Source organism: Balaenoptera musculus, chromosome X (assembly GCF_009873245.2).
Source record: "Balaenoptera musculus isolate JJ_BM4_2016_0621 chromosome X, mBalMus1.pri.v3, whole genome shotgun sequence".
Classification (NCBI taxonomy): Eukaryota; Metazoa; Chordata; class Mammalia; order Artiodactyla; family Balaenopteridae; genus Balaenoptera; species Balaenoptera musculus.
This window is the reverse complement of record NC_045806.1, coordinates 95,261,263-95,283,148: the sequence shown is the minus strand read 5'-3', so window position 1 is coordinate 95,283,148 and position 21,886 is coordinate 95,261,263. Positions and strand designations below refer to the sequence as shown.

At 37.2% G+C, this 21,886-nt stretch overlaps 1 pseudogene; it reads left to right on the top strand.

Annotated features, from left to right (window-relative positions):
• The first annotated feature begins 13,997 nt into the window (after positions 1–13,997).
• LOC118888339 lies at positions 13,998–14,731 on the top strand (annotated as a pseudogene).
• Positions 14,732–21,886: the final 7,155 nt, after the last annotated feature.

Here is a 21,886-nt window from a genome sequence, read left to right as displayed (position 1 = left end):
TCAAACACTTTAATTTCAAACACTTTAATTTGCATCAAAAACTCTCCAAAATCTTGCCCAAACCTATTTTTTCAAGTTTAGCTCCCAAAATTCCTCTGCATCCATGCTCATAATGTTCTTCCTTATTGGATTATTCTCCCTATTTCTTCCATCTGCTCAAGTTCCACTTCCTCCATGAAATCTTTCCTGGTTACTCCAACCCATTGTAAGCTCTTCATCTTATGAAATGCAGTATCATTTAAGTTTTATATTTTTGATAAAAATTTTAACCTACCTTGCATTTTTAAATATAAACATATCTATACATCTTGAAATTATAAATTCTCAGAGTATAAGAACCATACTTGTTATTTATTTGCTTCTTTGCCCACAATTCTAGAATAATATGTGAAAGCAATAGATAAAAACACAATCCTAGAATAATATTTGAAAACAGTAGATGAGAAGACAGATAACAATTGCCGGTTAATTGGCTCACATTTTACTCCTTCCCTCCCTTTCATTTATTCAACAAATAGTTCTTTTTATTGGAGTATAATTGCTTTACAATGTTGTGTTAGTTTCTGCTGTACAATGAAGTGAATCAGCTATATGTATACATATATCCCTTCCCTCTTGGACCTCCCTCCCCACCCCCATCCCACCCACCTAGGTCACCACAGAGCACCGAGCTGAGCTCCCTGAACTATATAGCAGGTTCCCACTAGCTATCTATTTTACAAATGGTAGTGTATTTATGTCAAACCTAATCTCCCAATTCATCCCACCCTCCCCTTCCCCCGCCATGTCCACACATCCATTTGAGTGTCTATTCTGTATGTCTGACCGTAAGGATATAAAACTGACAAAATACATTCCCTGATTTCAAGGACGCTACAGTCCAGATTTCAATCACCAAAGAATATTAAATAATCCACTGATCATCCAGTGGAAGAGGTCTGAATTATAGTTTCTTGACCTGATAACCATTATTGCTTTTTCAAAATTCTATTTTTATCTGAAATCTTTCATTGTTGCATTTTTTAAGGATACATTTGCTGTTAAACAGAGAGCTTAGAGGCTAAAGCAAGATAAGAGCCACGTAGAAAAGTCTAGGCCAGTGGTTCTCAAACCTAGCTTCACATAACAATCCCCAGGAGAGTCCTTAAAAGATATCCAGTGCTGATGCACCAATATAGATCAATTCAATCAGAATGGAGGGAGGAGGCACATCTAGGCATCTACTTTTTAAGTTTCCCAGGTGGTTCTGATGTGCAACAAAAGGTGAAAAACCCTGCTCTAGGCTAGAATAAAATTGCATTTCTATATGTTAATTACAATTATGTTGAAATAATAGTAACAAACATGTATAATTTACATATTCATATGAAAATGAAATCATGCCATCATATCCATTGGTTTAAACAACTAAATTAGGTAATGTCCTCTAAGAAAACCATTTCAAAATTCTTTACTCTTTTTAACCAGTGTGGAAAAAGAAATCACCAGCTTTTTACACACATTGGCTCTCTATTTTTATTTTGCTAAATTAAATTATGAGGTAAGTCTCTCTCCACTCCTGTTTTTAAAATACTGGTTTGGACTGAGAGGATCTAATAGCAAATGTGAAGGTCAACTATGTTACACAAAGCTCATACTAGTCTAGAGGACTGGTTCGCAAACTCCTCAGCCATCAAAATCATAGAGAAGGCTTGCTTAAACCAGATCACTGAACCCCTACTTCAGAGTTTCTGACTCAGTAGGTCTGAGGTAGAGCCCCATAATTTACATTTCTGACAGATTCTCAAGTGATGCTGATGGTGCTGGTCCAGAGATTACACTTTGAGAACCACTATTTTAATATAGAAAAACAGCTCATAATAGAGGTTTGATAAATACTTGATCAACTTGAGTCAAATGGTATTTTTTGGGTATAGAACCCACAGTACGTTCCAATATGTATAAGGATAGACTATATATATTTTTTAATTTTTGGCCACACTGCGTGGCATGTGGATCCCTGACCAGGAATCGAACCCACGCTCCCTGCAGTGGAAGCACAGAGTCTTGACCACTGGACTGTCAGGGAAGTCCCTGGATAGACTATATTTTTATCAGTTTACTATTTTTCAAGGTCTTGCTCATGAATAGCTATGTAAAAATTACCTTAAATAATTATTAAAAATACAGCTCCCTGGGTTCCATTCCAGACCAATCTAATCAGAATCTCTCTTGGTGTGGCCCAGGAATCTGCATTCTTAACAAAATCCTCAGGCATTTCTTGTGCACACTAAACTTTGAGAACCAATGCTTTATTCTCTTACGCTATTGCTTTTTTCTGGAATACCCTTTCTCTCCATCTCTGCAGAAATCCTACCCCTTTCATCAAAGCCCAGCCCAAATACAGCTTCCTTTCAAGCAGTCTCCACTGATTTCATAATTACCACACACAACAGACAGAATACAGGGAAATGTTGAATGCTGTGGGATAGGGCAGTGGAACAGTAGTAACAAAGGTGTAGGATTGGCTCTGGGTTTTGTATACAGAGGTTATACACTTGAGTTTGTGCACATGAATGGGAAATTACAAGAGCTGTAAGGAGGGTAAATTTAAAACTTATTTAACACTGAACCTCTTGAGATATAATAACTATATTTGAGGCAGAGGTATGGTAGGCATGCCTGCACTGGAGAGGAAACATGGAGGAGAAAAGGAGACAAAATGGCCGCACATTGGATAACTTAAACTGCATATTAAGGAAAATGGATAATAACATTCACTGAAGGGTCTTTCGTTACCCAAGAGGAGAACAAAATATGTAACCAACTCAGTTGATCTTGAGCCTATGATGGGGGATGAACAACACAGAGGAGTTAGATCAGGTAGTTAGCAGTGGCATCCAAGAGGGTTGAGGTTAAATGCGGAGCTAATAAGTGACAGAGTCAGAAGTTGAACTCAAGAACTTCTTTAACATCTATGGTAGTTTTCTCTAAGTATGGTACCTGTCTTACTAATCAAAATTTGCATTTCTTGCAAGCTCTCCAGATGGTTTTGGTAAAGACTAAGAGAGGGGTGGGATAGGGAAGGTGGGAGGAAGATGCAAGAGGAAGGAAATATGGGGATATATGTATATTTATAGCTGATTCACTGTTATAAAGCAGAAACTACCACACCATTGTAAAGCAATTATTCTCCAATAAAGATGTTAAAAAATAAATAAATAAAAACTACTGATCCACTACTCTGGAAATGTATATGTGGTGATTATCTAAACTTGGACAAATCCTTGTAGCCTCCTCCCATTCAGCAGCCAGTAGAAAATATATAAAAACAGATGATACACATGTGGAAAAACAAAAAGGACCCTAAAACTGGTATTAGGCACTTTACTTTTCATCCTCAACAGTTTACATAAGATAATCAGCCAGCACATCAACAAATACTGAATACTTCTGATGTATTTGCCACCACAGGATAATGGTGTTTATAATTTGTTGTCTTAAATATCTCTTACAGTTAAAGAAAAAATTGCTAAGACAAATTTTTTTCTGTAATGAGAGAACCACAGATGGAACTTAATGATGATTTAATCCAATCATCTAATTTTAGACACATGGAAATGAATGAAGCCCAGAGAGATCAACAATTAATTTGTTCCTAGTCCCTAAACTATTGAGTGACACAGCCAGTGACTATATTTCTGGTCTCCTGTCAGTCTTGCGCTCTTTCTTACATGTGTCAAGATTTAGTGAATATTTCGGTTCAAGATGGCGGAGTAGAAGGACGTGCGCTCACTCCTTCTTGCAAGAGCACCAGAGTCACAACTAACAATCATCAACAGGAAGACACTGGAACTCACCAAAAATGATACTCCACATCCAAAGACAAAGGAGAAGCCACAATGAGACGGTAGGAGGGGCGCAATCACAATAAAATCAAATCCCATAACTTCTGGGTGGGTGACTCACAAACTGGAGAACACTTATACCACAGAAGTCCACTCACTGGAGTGGAGGTTCTGAGCCCCACGTCAGGCTTCCCAACCTGGGGGTCCGGCAACGGGAGGAGGAATTCCTAGAGAATCAGACTTTGAAGGCTAGTGAGATTTGATTACAGGACTTCGACAGGACTGGGGGAAACAGACTCCACTCTTGGAGGACACACACAAAGTAGTGTGCACATCAGGATCCAGGGGAAGGAGCAGTGACCCCATAGGAGACTGAACCAGACCTACCTGCTAGTGTTGGAGGGTCTCCTGCAGAGGCGGGGGTGGTTGTGGCTCACCGTGAGGACAAGGACCCTGGCAGCAGAAGTTCTGGGAAGTACTCCTTTGTGTGAGCCCTCCCAGAGTCTGCCATTAGCCCCACCAAAGAGCTGAGTAGGCTCCAGTGTTGGATTGCCTCAGGCCAACCAACCAACAGGGAGGGAACCCAGCCCCACCCATCAGCAGACAAGTGGATTAAAGTTTTAATGAGCTCTGCCCACCAGTGCAACACCCGGCTATACCCACGACCAGGCCCTCCCATCAGAAAACTTGCACAATCCTCTTAGATAGCCTCATCCACCAGAGGGCAGACAGCAGAAACAAGAAGAACTACAATCCTGCAGCATGTGGAACAAAAACCACATTCACAAAAAGATAGACAAGATGAAAAGGCAGAGGGCTACGTACCAGATGAAGGAAAAAGATAAAACCCCACAAAAACAACTGAATGCCGTGGAGATAGGAAACCTTCCAAAAAAAGAATTCAGAATAATGATAGTGAAGATGATCCAGGACCATGGAAAAAGAATGGAGGCAAATATCAAGAAGATACAAGAAATGTTAAACAAAGACCTAGAAGAATTACAGAATACCTACAAGAATTGAAGAACAAACAAACAGAGATGAACAATACAATAACTGAAATGAAAACTACACTAGAAGGAATCAATAGCAGAATAACTGAGGCAGAAGAACGGATAAGTGACCTGGAAAACACAATGGTGGAATTCACTGCCGCAGAACACAATAAAGAAAAAGAATGAAAAGAAATGAAGACAGCCTAAGAGACCTCTGGGACAACATTAAATGCAACAACATTCGGATTATAGGGGTCCCAGAAGGAGAAGAGAGAGAGAAAGGACCCAAGAAAATATTTGAAGATATTATAGTCAAAAACTTCCCTAACAAGGGAAAGGAAATAGTCACCCAAGTCCAGGAAGTGCAGAGAGTCCCAGGCAGGATAAACCCAAGGAGAAATACACCGAGACACATAGTAATCAAATTGACAAAAATTAAAGACAAAACAATTATTGAAAGCAACAAGAGAAAAACGACAAATAACATACAAGGGAACTCCCATAAGGTTAACAGCTGATTTCTCAGCAGAAACTCTACAAGCCAGAAGGGCATGATATATTTACAGTGATGAAAGGGAAAAACCTACAACCAAGATTACTCTACCCAGCAAGGATCTCATTCAGATTCAATTGAGAAATTAAAACCTTTACAGACAAGCAAAAGCTAAGAGAATTCAGCGCCACCAAACCAGCTTTACACCAAACAATAAAGGAACTTCTCTAGGCAAGAAACACAGGACAAGGAAAAGACCTACAAAAACAAACCCAAAACATTAAGAAAACGGTAATAGGAACATACATATTGATAATTACCTTAAATGTAAATGGATTAAATGCTCCAGCCAAAAGACATAGACTGGCTGAATGGATACAAAAACAAGACCCATATGAATGCTGCCTACAAAAGACACACTTCAGACCTAGGAACACATACAGACTGAAAGTGAGGCAATGGAAAAAGATATTCCATGCAAATGGAAATCAAAAGAAAGCTGGGGCAGCAATACTCATATCAGACAAAATAGACTTTAAAATAAAGAATGTTACAAGAGACAAGGAAGGACACTATATAATGATCAAGGAATCAATCCAAGAAGAAGATATAACAATTATAAATATGTATGCACCCAACATAGGAGAACCTCAATACATAAGGCAACTGCTAACAGCTATAAAAGAGGAAATTGACAGTAACACAATAATAGTTGGGGACTTAAACACCTCACTTACACCAATGGACAGATCATCCAAACGGAAAATTAATAAGGAAACACAAGGTTTAAATGACAAAACAGACGACATAGATTTAATTGATATTTATAGGACATTCCATCCAAAAACAGCAGATTACACTTTCTTTTCAAGTGCACATGGAACATACTCCAGCATACATCACATCCTGGGTCACAAATAAAGCCTCAGTAAATTTAAGAAAATTGAAATCATATCAAGTATCTTTTCTGACCACAACAGTGTGAGATTAGAAATCAATTACAGGGAAAAAACCGTAAAAAACACAAATACGTGGAGGCTAAACAATACATTACTAAATAACCAAGGGATCACTGAAGAAATCAAAGAGGAAATCAAAAAATACCTAGAGACAAATGACAATGAAAACAGGACGATCCAAAACCTATGGGATGCAGCAAAAGCAGTTCTAAGAGGGAAGTTTAAAGCAATACAAGCCTACCTCAAGGAACAAGAAAAATGTCAAATAAACAATCTAACCTTACACCTAAAGGAACCAGAAAAAGAAGAACAAACAAAACCCAAAGCTAGTAGAAGGAAAGAAATCATAATGATCAGAGCAGAAATAAATGAAATTGAAACAAAGAATAGCAAAGATCAATAAAACTAAAAGCTGGTTCTTTGAGAAGATAAACAAAATTGACAAACCATTAGCCAGACTCATCAAGAAAAAGACGGAGAGGACTCAAATCAATAAAATTAGAAATGAAAAAGAAGTTACAACAGACACCGCAGAAATACAAAGTATCCTAAGATACTACTACAAGCAACTCTGTGTCAAAAAAAATGGACAACCTGGAAGAAATGGACAAATTCTTAGAAAGGTATAACCTTCCAAGACTGAACCAGGAAGAAATAGAAAATATGAACAGACCAATCACAAGTAATGAAATTGAAACTGTGATTAAAAATCTTCCAACAAACAAAAGTCCAGGACCAGATGGCTTCACAGGTGAATTCTATCAAACATTTAGAGAAGAGCTAACACCCATCCTTCTCAAACTCTTCCAAAAAATTGCAGAGGAAGGAACACTCCCAAACTCATTCTATGAGGCCACTATCACCCAGATACCAAAGCCAAACAAAGATACTACAAAAAAAGAAAATTACAGACCAATATCACTGATGAACATAGATGCAAAAATCCTCAACAAAATACTAGCAAACAGAATCCAACAACACATTAAAAGGATCATACACCACGATCAAGTGGGATTTATCCCACGGATGCAAGGATTCTTCAATATACGCAAATCAACAATGTGATACACCATTTTAACAAATTGAAGAAGAAAACCCTTATGATCATCTCAATAGATGCAGAAAAAGCTTTTGACAAAATTCAACACCCATTTATGATAAAAACTCTCCATAAAGTGGGCATGGAGGGAACCTACTTCAACATAATAAAGGCCATATACGACAAACCCACAGCAAACATCATTCTCAATGGTGAAAAATTGAAAGCATTTCCTCTAAGGTCAGGGACAAGACAAGGATGTCCACTCTCACCACTATTATTCAACATAGTTTTGGAAGTCCTAGCCACAGCAATCAGAGAAGAAAAAGAAATAAAAGGAATACAAATTGGAAAAGAAGAAGTAAAACTGTCACTGTTTGCAGATGACGATACTATACATAGAGAATCCTAAAAATGCCACCAGAAAACTACTAGAGCTAATCAATGAATTTGGTAAAGTTGCAGGATACAAAATGAATGCACAGAAATCTCTTGCATTCCTAAACACTAACAACGAAAAATCTGAAAGAGAAATTAAGGAAACACTCCCATTTACCATTGCAATGAAAAGAATAAAATACCTAGGAATAAACCTACCTACGGAGACAAAAAACCTGTATGCAGAAAACTATAAGACACTGATGAAAGAAATTAAAGTTGATAGAAACAGATGGAGAGATATACCACGTTCTTGGATTGGAAGAATCAACATTGTGAAAATGACTCTACTACCCAAAGCAATCTGCAGATTCAATGCAAACCCTATCAAACTACCACGGGCATTTTTCACAGAACTAGAACAAAAAATTTCACAATCTGTATGGAAACACAAAAGACCCCGAATAGCCAAAGCAATCTTGAGAAAGAAAAACAGTGCTGGAGGAATCAGGCTCCCTGACTTCAGACTATCCTACAGAGCTACAGTAATCAAGACAATATGGTACTGGCACAAAAACAGAAATATAGATCGATGGAACAGGAGAGAAAGCCCAGGGATAAACCCACGCACTTATGGTCACCTAATGTATGACAAAGGAGGCAAGGATATACAATGGAGAAAAGACAGCCTCTTCAATAAGTGGTGCTGGGGAAGCTGGACAGCTACATGTAAAAGAATGAAATTAGAACACCCCCTAACACCATACACAAAAATAAACTCAAAATGGATTAAAGACCTAAAGTTAAGGCCAGACACTATCAAACTCTTAGAGGAAAACATAGGAAGAACACTCTTTGACATCAATCACAGCAAGATCTTTTTTGATCCACCTCCTAGAGTAATGGAAAGAAAAACAAAAATAAACAAATGGGACCTAATGAAGCAAAAGCTTTTGCACAGCAAAGGAAAACGTTAACAAGATGAAAAGACAACCCTCAGAATGGGAGAAAATATTTGCAAATGAAGCAACTGTCAAAGGATTAATCTCCAAAATATACAAGCAGCTCATGCAGCTCAATATCAAAAAAACAAAGAACCCAGTCCAAAAATGGGCCGAAGACCTAAACAGTCATTTCTCCAAAGAAGATCGACAGATTGCCAACAAACACATGAGAGGATGCTCAACATCACTCATCATTAGAGAAATGCAAATCAAAACTACAATGAGGTATCACCTCACACCAGTCAGAATGGCCATCATCAAAAAATCTACAAACAATAAATGCTGGAGAGGGTGTGGAGAAAAGGCTACCCTCTTGCTCTGTTGGTGGGAATGTAAATTGATACAGCCACTATGGTGAACAGTATGGAGGTTCCTTAGAAAACTAAATATAGAACTACCATATGACCCAGCAATCCCACTACTGGGCATATACCCTGAGAAAACCATAATTCAAAAAGAGTCATGTACCACAATGTTCATTGCAGCTCTATTTACAATAGCCAGGACATGGAAGCAACCTAAGTGTCCATCAACAGATTAATGGATATAGAAGATATGGCACATATATACAATGGAATGTTACTCAGCCATAAAAAGAAACAAAATTGAGTTATTTGTAGTGATGTGGATGGACCTAGAAACTGTCATACAGAGTGAAGTCAGAAAGGAAAAACAAATACCATATATTAACGCATATATGTGGAACCTAGAAAAACGGTACAGATGAACCGGTTTGCAGGGCAGAAATAGAGACACAGATGTAGAGAACAAACGTATGGACACCAAGGGGGGAAAGTGGCGGGGGTGGTGGTGGTGGTGTGATGAATGGGGAGATTGTGATTGACATATATACACTAATATGTATTAAATGGATAACTAATAAGAACGTGTATAAAAAAATAGATAAAATAAAATTCAAAAATTCAAAAAAAAAAAGATTTAGTGAATATTCTAGCAGCCCAAGTCAGTGGTTGACTTCAGTTCCATTTACTTTTATACACAGTAGTGCTGGGATGGGGTGTGGCTTCAGAAATTGATATCAATGTTTATTTTGCAAAGCCTTCACATAAAGGCTAAAAATAGGAAATGCTATAGCAAATTTTGCCATATACTTTTATAATAGCATGTGCTCTCTAGGTATAAAATTTACTACCACACCGTCAAAAATTGATTGCTCGATTATCTTGCAAGCTAAGAAAAATAAACCATTAAGTTTAGATTAGTACACTCTCCAGGTGCTATTTATTCTTTTCATTTGACAATTGACTGGTCACACCTGCTTTCTTTTCCATACTATGCACATGAAATTATAAAGAAAAAGGCCTACCAGATGTTCCATTAACCCAGCTGTCACACATCTGTTGCTGTCTCTATAAATGTAGCAATTTGCTGGTAATTACTCTCCTGATAACAATCGAAAACTTCACACCTCTCTTTAATTGTGATAATCTATTTTCCATCGAAACTGTTTCAATGACTTTGTGATCCAAAGATTCCAGAACGTATCCAACTATTTCTGATCCTCCAAATGGACTGGTAAATAAGTCTGGTGTCCACATAGTGATTTGAAAGCTTACAGATGTGGTCTCAGTATATTCCACCGAGTTTCAAAATAAGAACCCAGACTAGCTAATAAAGGTCTACTCCAAACATGGCTATAAGCTTGCTGCGAGAGTGTAAGCAAATTGTATAACTACTTTGTACCTAAATTTTCCAATCTGTAATATGTGCAGGAAGACTGGGCTCTCCATTCTACCTAAAAAATCTTTTGGAGCATAGTTCATGGTTGTTGTCTGAATGTTTGTGTCCCCTCCCACCCCAGAATTCTTATGTTGAAAACCTAATGCCCAAGGTGATGGTACTAAGAGGAGGGGTTTGGGGGAGGTGATTAAGTCATGCAAGCCAAGTCTTCATGAATGGGATTAGTTCCCTTATAAAAGAGGCCTCAGAAAGCTAGCTCACCCCATCCACCATGTGAGAATACAACAAGAAGTTTGCAGCCCAGAAGAGGGCCTCCACCCAACCATGCTGCACTCTGATCTGGGTCTTCCAGTCTTGAGAACCATGAGAAATGTTTGCTGTTTAAAAGTCACCCAGTCTGTGATATTTTGTTATAACAGCTGGAACTAAGACAATGGTATATAAATTTCCTGGGGCATCAACTGTGTTGTGGTAATAGCTTCTCTTGGTAATTTGAAATTTACAAATCTACTAGCACAGCTCTGTTTTTCTTAATAAATTAAATAATAAATATTACCATTTATTTATGTAGCACTTTATATTATTCAAAAGAGTTTCAACCATAAGGCATTAATTTAAGTACCTGCTATGTGCCAGACACTGTACTAAGTGCTAGAACTAGAAAAATGACGAAAACCTAGTCCCTTGCTTTTGGAGTCTTTGAGGCAGCCCCATAAATAAAATAATTTCTTTTCAAGTTCTGAGCCAGTTGAGATGTATCACATAGTAGCAAGTTAGACAACAAAATATTAGCTTCATATCTCATAAAACTGATATTCAAGAATATGATGGGCTTCCCTGGTGGCGCAGTGGTTGAGAATCTGCCTGCCAATGCAGGGGACATGGGTTCGAGCCCTGGTCTGGGAAGATCCCACATGCCACGGAGCAGCTGGGCCCGTGAGCCACAACTACTGAGCCTGTGCGTCTGGAGCCTGTGCTCCGCAGCAAGAGAGGCCGCAATAGTGAGAGGCCCGCGCACCGCGATGAAGAGTGGCCCCGCTTGCCGCAACTAGAGAAAGCCCTCGCACAGAAACGAAGACCCAACACAGCCATAAATTAGTTAATTAATTAATTAATTAATTAAAAAAATGAGTAGGAGTAGGCCAGCTAGTAAAAAAAAAAAAAAAGAATATGGTACTTCTAAGGCCAAGTGAATTTCATAATCTGAATCCCAGAATTAATTATAGACTTAACCATTTAGCAGGATTAGACTTGAAAAAATGGAGCCAGTCCCTGGAGAAGAGAACAGGCTACACGCCCCCGGCAGGCAGCTGCTCCCAAGAAGCAGGGGACAGGAAAGTGCTACACTATGCGTGCGTAATTTCTGCATCCAAAGTCACCAATCAAGTAATTCATTGCTCTTCCATCCCCAGTTAAGGATGAGTAAGGAATAGTGGCCAGGTGTGTTATACTAGTTGATGTCTTCCCACCTGGAAGGCAATATCTGCCCTCTAGGTAAATAAGAAATGATTATTTTACATGTTTTACGTAACAGGAATCTGATATCTAGAGGAGTCACATAACTAGGTTGAAATCAAGAGAATAATATCTCAATTCTTTATGGTATGAGTTTGGATGTTGTTACCAATGAAATTAGATCATGGACTTGTCTATACAATGCTACATTTTTTCTTTTGCAAGTGAAACATAGTCATAAAACCATTTGCAATCAAAGCTCAGCTAAGGTTTTGACAAAAGCACCTATCATCTTGTGCATAGATGGGCTTATTTGCAAATTTGAATCTTCTGCCATATGAGTAGATAAGCTTTAAAAATTGAATGCCACTATAGTAAAGTTTTTATAGGGAAAGCAGCCAGGCAAAGGTGAGATAAACATGTAAGACAAATGAAAACCAGGAAGTTATCCAATGCTCAATATGAGAAAGAATGCTTAATTTGGTCAACTGGCACTGTGTTTCTATAATAGTTATGAGTCATAAATACTTATTGAGCTTCTGATAGTTTTAGGTTCTAGCTAAGCACCATTTATGTGCACCAATTTTCACAACAAATATACAAGGAAGTTATTTTTTTTCAGATGGTAAAACAGACTTATTTAGACCAAGTGACTTATCTATTTTCACATAATATTAATATGTGGTAGTGTCGGTATTTGAACCCAACTTCTGACCCCAGAGCCCATACCCTTAACTAGGACATTAAGAACATAAACTGAGTTACTTCTGAATGCAGCACATTCCAGCAGGGGACAATTAAACACATTTAAGACAACTCCCCTTTTTTTTTTCAAGCTTGTAATACAATTAGATACACATGACACAAACATTTAAAAGGCTGAAAAAATGTTGACAGTGTACAAGTGAGCACAAATAAACATATTAACAAGTCCATGAGCCCTGAGAAGAGCTGGGATGAAAAAGTGATTAGAGCAAGAGTTAAGTTGACAAGCAAGTGCTACCAGTCTGAGCTATTTAAAGATGTGATAACCTGCTTCAGGAAGTAGTAAATTCTCATCATGGGAGAGGCTTCCAACACAGGCTGGATGGACAAACACTTGGCAGATCAATTTGGGTTGTTTTAAATAGCTTCTAAAGTCCCACCAACCCTGAGATTCTGTGATTTAGTCAACATTTTGAATAGCCACTATGTGCCTAGTACTAGGACAAGCTCCTTTCACAAAGAGAAATAAGACACACCGTCAAGGAGGACACAGTCTAGTGGGGGCAGTTAGCACAAACCCAGAAATGTACAATGAAGTGTAATCAGTGCTCATATGGCATGGGAGCAAAGAAGACCTACACCTAACTCAAACTGGGAAAGGGAATTAAAAAGGTAAATCGGGCGTTTCTTAGAGGTAATACTTAAACTAACCCTTGAAGGAAGAGCAAAAATTAGCCAGGTGTTCCAGTTATCTATTGCAATGTAACAAACTATCTCTAAAACTTAAAACAACAGGTATTTTATTATTTCATAATTTAGGTACCTACTTAGTAGCTGGGCTGGTTGGTAGGCTGCAAGACAGTTTCACTCACATGCCTGGTACCTTGGAGGAGGTGGCTTTAAAGACAGGTCTCAGCTAGAATCCTCCCTCTCTCTGTGAAGTTTCAGAGCTTCTCCATAAGATCTATCCAACAGGGTAGGTGGAGCCTTACAAGGTGACTCTGTGCTCCAAGAACGCGTGCTCTAAGAGATCAAGGTGGAAGCTGCAAGGCTTTTTATAGCTTAGCCTTGGAAGTCAGGCAGTATCACGTCCAACACAATTTATTGGTTACACATGGGTCACTGTGGGTGGAAACACACAAGTATGTATCAAATACTCGGGAGGCATGATTTATTGGAGGCCAGCACAGAGTCTGGTTACCACACCAGGCTAAGAGGTTTGGGAAATTGAGAGGATGCAATTTTCAGCTAGAATGGATATCATGCACAAAGGCAAAGAGGCATATAAGACTAAATCGTGAGAAACAGCAGGCTGCCACCATTACCAGCTCAGCGGTGCATGAGCAGAGGGGACACCCGGGCCACGCCCCATTGCTTTGTCTTCCTGCCACCGGCTCCCACATCCTAGGTCCCACGTAGATGACCTTAAAAGCAGAAATGCATGCTCCTTCCAACAGCCTGTCAAAACGTGGTGGACTCCTATGAAGTTCTAGGCGTGCAGAGACATCACTCAGCCTTTTAAGGATATAAAAAAGGCATATCGGAAACTAGCACTAAAGTGGCATCCAGATAAAATCCTGAGAATAAAGAATAAGCAGAGAGAAAAATTCAAACAAGTAGCTGAGGCTTATGAGGTGTTATCAGATGCTTAAAAACGGGATATCTATGACAAATATGGCAAGGAAGGGTTAAATGGTGAAGGTGCAGGTGGAAGTCATTTTAACAGTCCCTTTCAGTTTGGTTTCACATTCCATAACCCAGATGACGTCTTCAGGGAACTTTTTGGTGGAAGGGGTCCGTTTTCATTGGACTTCTTCAAAGACCCATCTGAGGCCTTTTTTGGGGATCTAGGAAGCAGAAGTTGAGGCACAGAGTCTTTTTTCTGCCTTCAGTGGCTTTCCATATTTTGGAGGGGGCGGTTCTTTTGATACCGGATTTACTTCTTTTGCCTCCCTGAATCACGAGGGTCTCACTTCATTCTCTTCCACATCACTTGGCGGTAGTGGAACGGACAACTTCAAATCTATATCAACTTCTAAAATTGTTAATGGCAGAAAAATCACTACAAAGAGAATTGTCGAGAATGGTCAAGAAAGAGTAGACGTTGAAGATGACCAATTAAAGTCCTTAAGGCTAAATGGTAAGGAGCAGCTGCTATGCTTGGATAACAAGTAATTCAATGCGTGCACTTAACAGAAACGTTAACTATAACAAGTTCCATCTGAAGATTGATAGGAACTTTTTTTTAAGATGCCAAATGAACTATCTTTCAGTATAACTGTACCTAAAGTATTTGTAAACAGCTCATCCAAACCACTATTGGTCGTAAACTTTCAGTTTATTGTTGGGACCACATAATAGGACCATTTTTTTGGTCTTTAAAATTGTTGTGAATCTCTGCATGCACTTTGTTTTCTATTAAATGTAACCCAGGGTGCCTGTGGCTCTTTCCTACACTAACACTAGCATAGACCTGCCTTTCTATTGTGTTTGAAATGTGAGCTAAGTAGTGTCAGCCTGCTGTGAAGTTAACATTGCCAGGATGAATCTTCCACAAAAATAATCTCAATTTTTTCAGTATTTAGTAGTGGAAGATATTAATGCATTAATAGTAATGCATTTCTGGTTTAATTAATATAAATTGAGGATATTTTCTAGTGTGCATGAATGCTGGCAACTTAGTAAGTTTTGACAATTGTTTATTTTATTGAAGTATAATTGACTTACAATATTATATGTTTCATAAATAAAATATAGTGATTTGATATTTTATAAATTATATTTCATATAAATTTATTATAAAATATTGCCTATATACCTTGTACTATACATTACATCCTTGTATCTTATGTATTTTATACCTACTAGTTTGTACCTCTTAATCCCCTTCAACTTTTTTGCCCCTCCCCCTCCCCTTCCCCCCACTGATAGCCACTAATTTGTTCTCTGTATCTGTAAGACTGCTTCTGTTTTATTATATTCATTTGTTTTGTTTTATTTTTTAGAGTCCACAAATAAGTGAAAACATACAGTATTTGTCTTTCTCTGACTTACTTCACTAAGCATAATACCCTCCAGGTCCATGCATGTTGCAAAGGGTAAATTTTCATTTTTTAATGGGTGAGTAATATTCCATTGTGTATATACATCATCTATATATAGATATAGATGATATATACATATATCACATCTTTATCCATTCATCTGTTGATGCACAGTTAGGTTGCTTCCACATCTTGGCTATTATAAGTAACTCAGCTATGAATGTTAGGGTGCATATATCTTCTCAAATGAGGGTTTTCATTTTCTTTGGCTATATACCCAGGAGTGGAATTGCTGGGTTATATGGTAGTTATATTTTTAGTTTTATGAGGAACCTCCATACTGTTTTCCATAGTGGCTATAGCGATTTACATTCCCACCAACAGTGTCCTAGGGTTTTCTTTTCTCCACACACTTGCCACCACTTGTTATTTCTCATCTTTTTGATGATGGCCCTTCTCACAGGTATGAGGTGATAGCTCATTGTGGTTTTTATTTGCATTTCCCTAATGATTAGTGATGCTGAGCATTTTTTCATGTGCCTATTGGCCATCAGTATGTCTTCTTTGGAAAAATGGCTATTCAGGTCCTCTGCCCATTTTTTAAATAGCTTTTTTTTTAAAATATTGAACTGTGTGAGTTATTTATGTATTTTGGATGTTAACCCCTTATCAGACATGTCATTTGCAAATATCTTCTCCCATTAGGTGGGTTGCCCTTTTGTTTTGTTGATGGTTTCCTTCAATGTGCAAAAGCTTTTAACTTTGATTAGGTTCCACTTGTTATTTTTGCTCTTGCTTCCCTTGCCTGAGGAGACAGATCCAAAAGATATTGCTGAGACCTATGTAAAAGAGTGTACTACCTACGTTTTCTTTTAGGAGTTTTATGGTTACTAATCCATTTAGGTCTTTAATCCATTTTTAGTTTATTTTTGTATATGGTGTGATAAAAATGTTTTAATTTCATTCTTTTACATGTAGCTGTCCAGTTTTCCCAACACCATTTATTAAAGAGACTGTATTTTCCCATTGTATTTTGGTGCCTCCTCTGTTGTAGAGTAATTGACCATAGGTACATGGGTTTATTTCTGCGATCTCTATTTTGTTTCATTGATCTATGTGTTTATTTTTGAGTCAGTACCATACTGTTTTGATTACTGTAGGTTTGTAGTATAGTCTGAAGTCAGGGAGTGTGGTGCCTCTAACTTTTTTCTTGTTTCTCAAGAGTGCTTTGGCTATTTGGGGTCTTGTGGTTTTATGCAGACGATTGTTTAAATACGTAATGTTAATCTTAGGTTTTAAAAAGTTAAGTTGGTAAACTGGGTCTTTGTCATTTGCTTAAAAAAATAAAATAAATGTGAATACGTTTGATGCATTAAAAAAAAATCCTGAGAAACACCAGATCAGGAAGCAGCATAGTGTTGTGGTTAAAGGTGCAGGCTCTGGAGTCAGACTCTGGAACCAGTTATTCCCCAGGGTAGATTTTGTATCCTAGAACTGAGCTGTCCTAGAAGGTTATGAATTAAATTAAATTCATTAGTTAAATTAAGAATTCAGTTCTGCAGTCTCATGGAAGCCACATTTCAAGTGCTCAATAGCCACATGTGGTTAATGGCTACTCTATTGCACAATGTAGATATAGAACATGTCCATCATCACAGAAAGTTCTATTGGACAGCAATGTGCTAGAAGCTCTTTTAATTGAACATTATTTAACTAATTTGCCATGTTAACTCTGTAAAACATATCAACTGATGCCCAAGATATTTTGAAACTTACGGGTAACCACATATTTCTTCACTCTCCAGTTTAACTGTTTGTTTATAAAAAGTCAGTTGTGTTTGTTCCCAGAATTGTGTATTCCAGTCTACTTATATTGTAATTATATAACTTAGTTATATTTGTCAATAGATAAAATGTGGATGGGAAAAGTCTTACTTCTGTGTAAATTGAATTGAATGCCTTATTAAGAGATTATAAGATATTAGAAGTAGAAACATTCAGAATTCTACTTCAAGAATTTCACTTCAAGATCTCCACTTTAAAGAACATGAAACTGAAATGTCTTAGACAATACAATTATGGATGTGATTTATTAAAGAAAGATGAAGCTGAACTCCAATAAATAGAACCATTTATCAAATAATGGATAAATAAGCACACAAGATATCCTAAGTTAATATAAATATATTTAGAGAGACAATCAGACATCGTATGCTTCCTAATGGAAGAAGACAACACCACATATAAAGTAAGTCTGGAAAAAATAAAAATTAAACCTGTAGATCCAATCAAGGCTCTAGATCCAATTGACAATTTATAGGAAACACAGAGGACAAAGGAACTTGTTAATCTACACATGAGAATGCAATCCTCAAAGTCCATACTCTAGGAAACTGTACAAGAGAAACAACCTGGTTTCTTCAACATATTGCCAAGAAAAAGAAGAGAGATGGTGGGGTATGTGGTAGATTAAAAGAGACTTAAAACAGCAACCAATCACAAGATGTAGACCTTATTTGGATCCTAATTCATATATAGTATATAAAATAAATACTATTTATGAGACAACTGGAAATGTGTACACTGACAGGATATTTGACATTATTAAAGGAATTATTGTTAATATTATAGGTGAAATAATTGTATTGTCATTATGTTAAAAAATGGTCCTGTTCTTTTAGAGGTACATACCAAAATATTTACACATGATATATAACGTGATGAATGGGACTTGCTTAAATATGGGAGCGGGTAGTGGATGGAGGTATGGATGACACAGGATGAATTGATTATTATTGAGGCTGGGTATACTGAGTACATAGGTATTCATTATACTATTCTATCTACTTTGTATACATTCTAAACTCTTCATAACACAAAGTTTAAAAAAGATAAAATAATGTTATCTAACATTTTTCTCACCAAATATTTCTATTGAGACCAAGTTCAGTAGCATAAAATGAGGAGAATGAAAACAAAGTAAAATAATAAAGATTAAGAAAGTGCTAATTATTTTCCATAATGTCCTCCCTTAGTATCAAACCAAATTTTTTTAAAACGTATTTTTTATGTCCCTGCTTTAAACACAGGCTGATGGCACTACAGTCTGCCTACTGAATATTCAGCACTAATTCTGGAATCAACACTGATTCTAATCCCATGTTTGCCACTAACTAATTGCATTACCCTTAGATCAAGTTCTTATTGTCAATAAACCTCAGTATCCTCATCTATGAAGTGGGATTAATAATAAAAGTATATATACATCATAAGGTCATTGTGAAGATTCAAGAAGATAATCCAACGTAACATGTTTAGCTTGTTTGCAGCAGAGCCCATATTGGGAGCTAATAGGCGAATACAGTATGGAAATTGCAAATGAGAACAATATGGAGAGTAGTTTTGAAGGTCATACCAATGAATTTGGATTTGCTGTATTACGTGAATTGTAAACGTTCTAAGAACTTGAGTAAGAAAAAATGATGTTTGAGTAAATTGACTTAACTACTCTCTCTATAGGATGGGCCTGGTGGGACAAAAATAGTAGAGAAATCGCTTAGTTGTTGCAATTTTTGTACAAAGTCCTACACTTATCTGGTGGTTATAGAAACAGAAAATAGTGGACGTCCAGATATTATTGTGCATAGGTACTAAAGTTACAGATTGCAAGGTGTCCATCTGAGTCCTGAAGAGACTACTGATTATTGGGGAGCACCATCTTCAAACTACTCACCTCAAATGGCTAGAGACACAGGAAAAAAGATGGAAAGAAAGGTGGAAGAAATAAAGCAGACATCAGTCTCAGGTTTTTAATTCTGTTTCCTATTTACTCACTTTATTCAATGGTAATGCTAAAGATGTCAGAGGCTTAATGTAGAACTGGATAAATGTGTAAAGTATCATTGAGATTTAATACAACCTGATTGCTTGAGACAGAGGTAAGGTTCAGGAAAATGTCCAATACAGTTTCCTGTTGATGCCTGAACAAATTTTTCTCTTTCCACTCTCAGCTTGCTTATAACTCCCAGCTGTGAACCAAAAAAGTAAGGTAGCAAATTGCTCACAAAGGGAACTACAAGAAAGTCTAAAAGTCACAGCTTTCACTGTTACTCAAAAACCTAGACTTTTTTTTTCAGGGAAGTAGCATTCTTTATAAATTCATAATTTCTTAAGCAAACTTTCTTGGACCAGAGCAGTAAGAAATGCAGTTAAGGCTCTCATTCCTTCCTAACTGCAATCATCCCCAATGTTATTTTTCACTGTAAAACTAAGCAACTTTAGCTTTTCTTAGTCCACAGAGCCAGTCTTCTAATGTTCAATTGGGTAGCTTGGAGGTTTCCCTTGGGCTACTTCATCACTGCTTCCCCCGCCCAGCTAATTAAAATGAAGCTCAAAAAAGACAAGCTTTCCACATCTGACTCCCAAGAGAAGTGAGCCGGAGATTGGGTGTTCAGTCTCTGCCAACCTTCCTGACTTTAGGTGATTGGAACAGATCACTTATGTTTGTACCACCAGTATACTTATTTTCAATGGAATGTGTATTAATCTTGAAAGCATCATGGGGCTTGATTTTTCAAACTGATTTCTTCGAGTAAAATGAATTCTGGAAGCATTAAGCACTCTTACATGACACAGAAAAATATTGAACTACACAACAAAAGAAAAAGAACGTTTGATTTTGCTGAAAGAACTATAACCTTTAAAACGAGGAATTTAGAGCTTACAAAACGTCTCCTCTCAAATGCACTTCTTTTTGTATTTGATCACTTTCTCAGCTGTGTAAATTTACAGCATATTCAAGGGTAAACCAGACCACCAGGACAATGAATCCATTCACAATTCACGGGCTGTCCACATCCATGAAAAAAATCCCCTTTTGCCAATAGTAAATAGGAACAGTCTCTGCATCACTCTGAATTCCATAAGGAAGTATTTTCAGAGGTTGCTTTCTGTCCTCTTTTTTAAAACAATGACACCTTATTAATTTATTAATTTAGACCTCTAACACTTCATCACTTTAGTTTTGCAAATTCTGCCCCCAAGTAGTTTGTTTTGTTTTGTTTTGTTTTGAATGTATTAAATGCATAAGCCTGCTATGCGAACATACCAACACCAGATGGCAGTTGTATGCCACAGCCTCCAAGGTTTGAGCTATAAGGTGTAAACTGACTTCTTTGATTACGATAAAGAGACATTCTTTTGAACGTTGTTCGTATCTAAAGCATATTATAAACTTAAATTATAACTAAATCTTAAAATAACATTTTAGAGCAAATGTCAAACAACTGAAGTCCAGGATGCAATTTTATTCATCTCCCAACATATTTTACTCCAACAGCCAACCATATGGTAGTGTTTGATTAGAATGCTAATCCTCATATCTAGTATCACCTGCACCTTCCTGACTTTTTCACCTTCAATTCAGTCTTGTTTTGCACCTTCCCATTGACTTAGTCAGGCATGATATAGCTACCCTGCCTGGCTATGCCAACTAATTAAAGAAACAGCAATTCCTGTGGTCTCTTCATCTCCCTGCAGCTTTCTGGATTTCCCATTTGTTCTCCCTTTCTTCCTCTTTACTTAAGAAACATAATTTACTCTCCACAATTCTTAGATGGTTTCCCTTCACGTTTTGTCCCTGATTTTTACAATTAGTTTTATTTTTCTTGTTGAGAAGAATTAGCTCGGCTCCATTGCTGGAGCTGACTGAAGCTTAGCAAAAATAGCAATTAAAAATAGGCAAACAACCCAGTTCCAAAATAGGCAAAAGATTTAAACAGATATTTCGCTAAAGAAAATATAAAATGGCCAATAAGCACATGAAAAGATACTCAACATCATTAGTCATTAGAGAAACATAAATTAAAACCACAATGAGGTACCACTTCACATTCATTAGGATGGCTATAACTTTTTAAAAATGGAAAGTAAGCCTTGTCAAGGGTGTTAAGAAATTGGAACTCTCATGCACTGCTGCTGGGAATGTAAAATAGTGTAACCACTGTAGAAGATAGTTCGGTGGTTTCTCAAAAAGTTAAACACAGAATTACTTATGATCCAGAAATTCTACACCTAGGTTTATACCCCCAAAACATTGAAAGCAGGGACTCAAACAGATACTTATACACACATTTTTATAGCAGCATTATTCACAATAGCCAAAAGGTGATTCTACCAAAGTTTCCATCAGCAGATGAATGAATAAACAAAATAAGGTCTGTATGAATATTATTGAGCCATAAAACATAATGAAATTCTGATACATACTACAACATGGATGAATCTT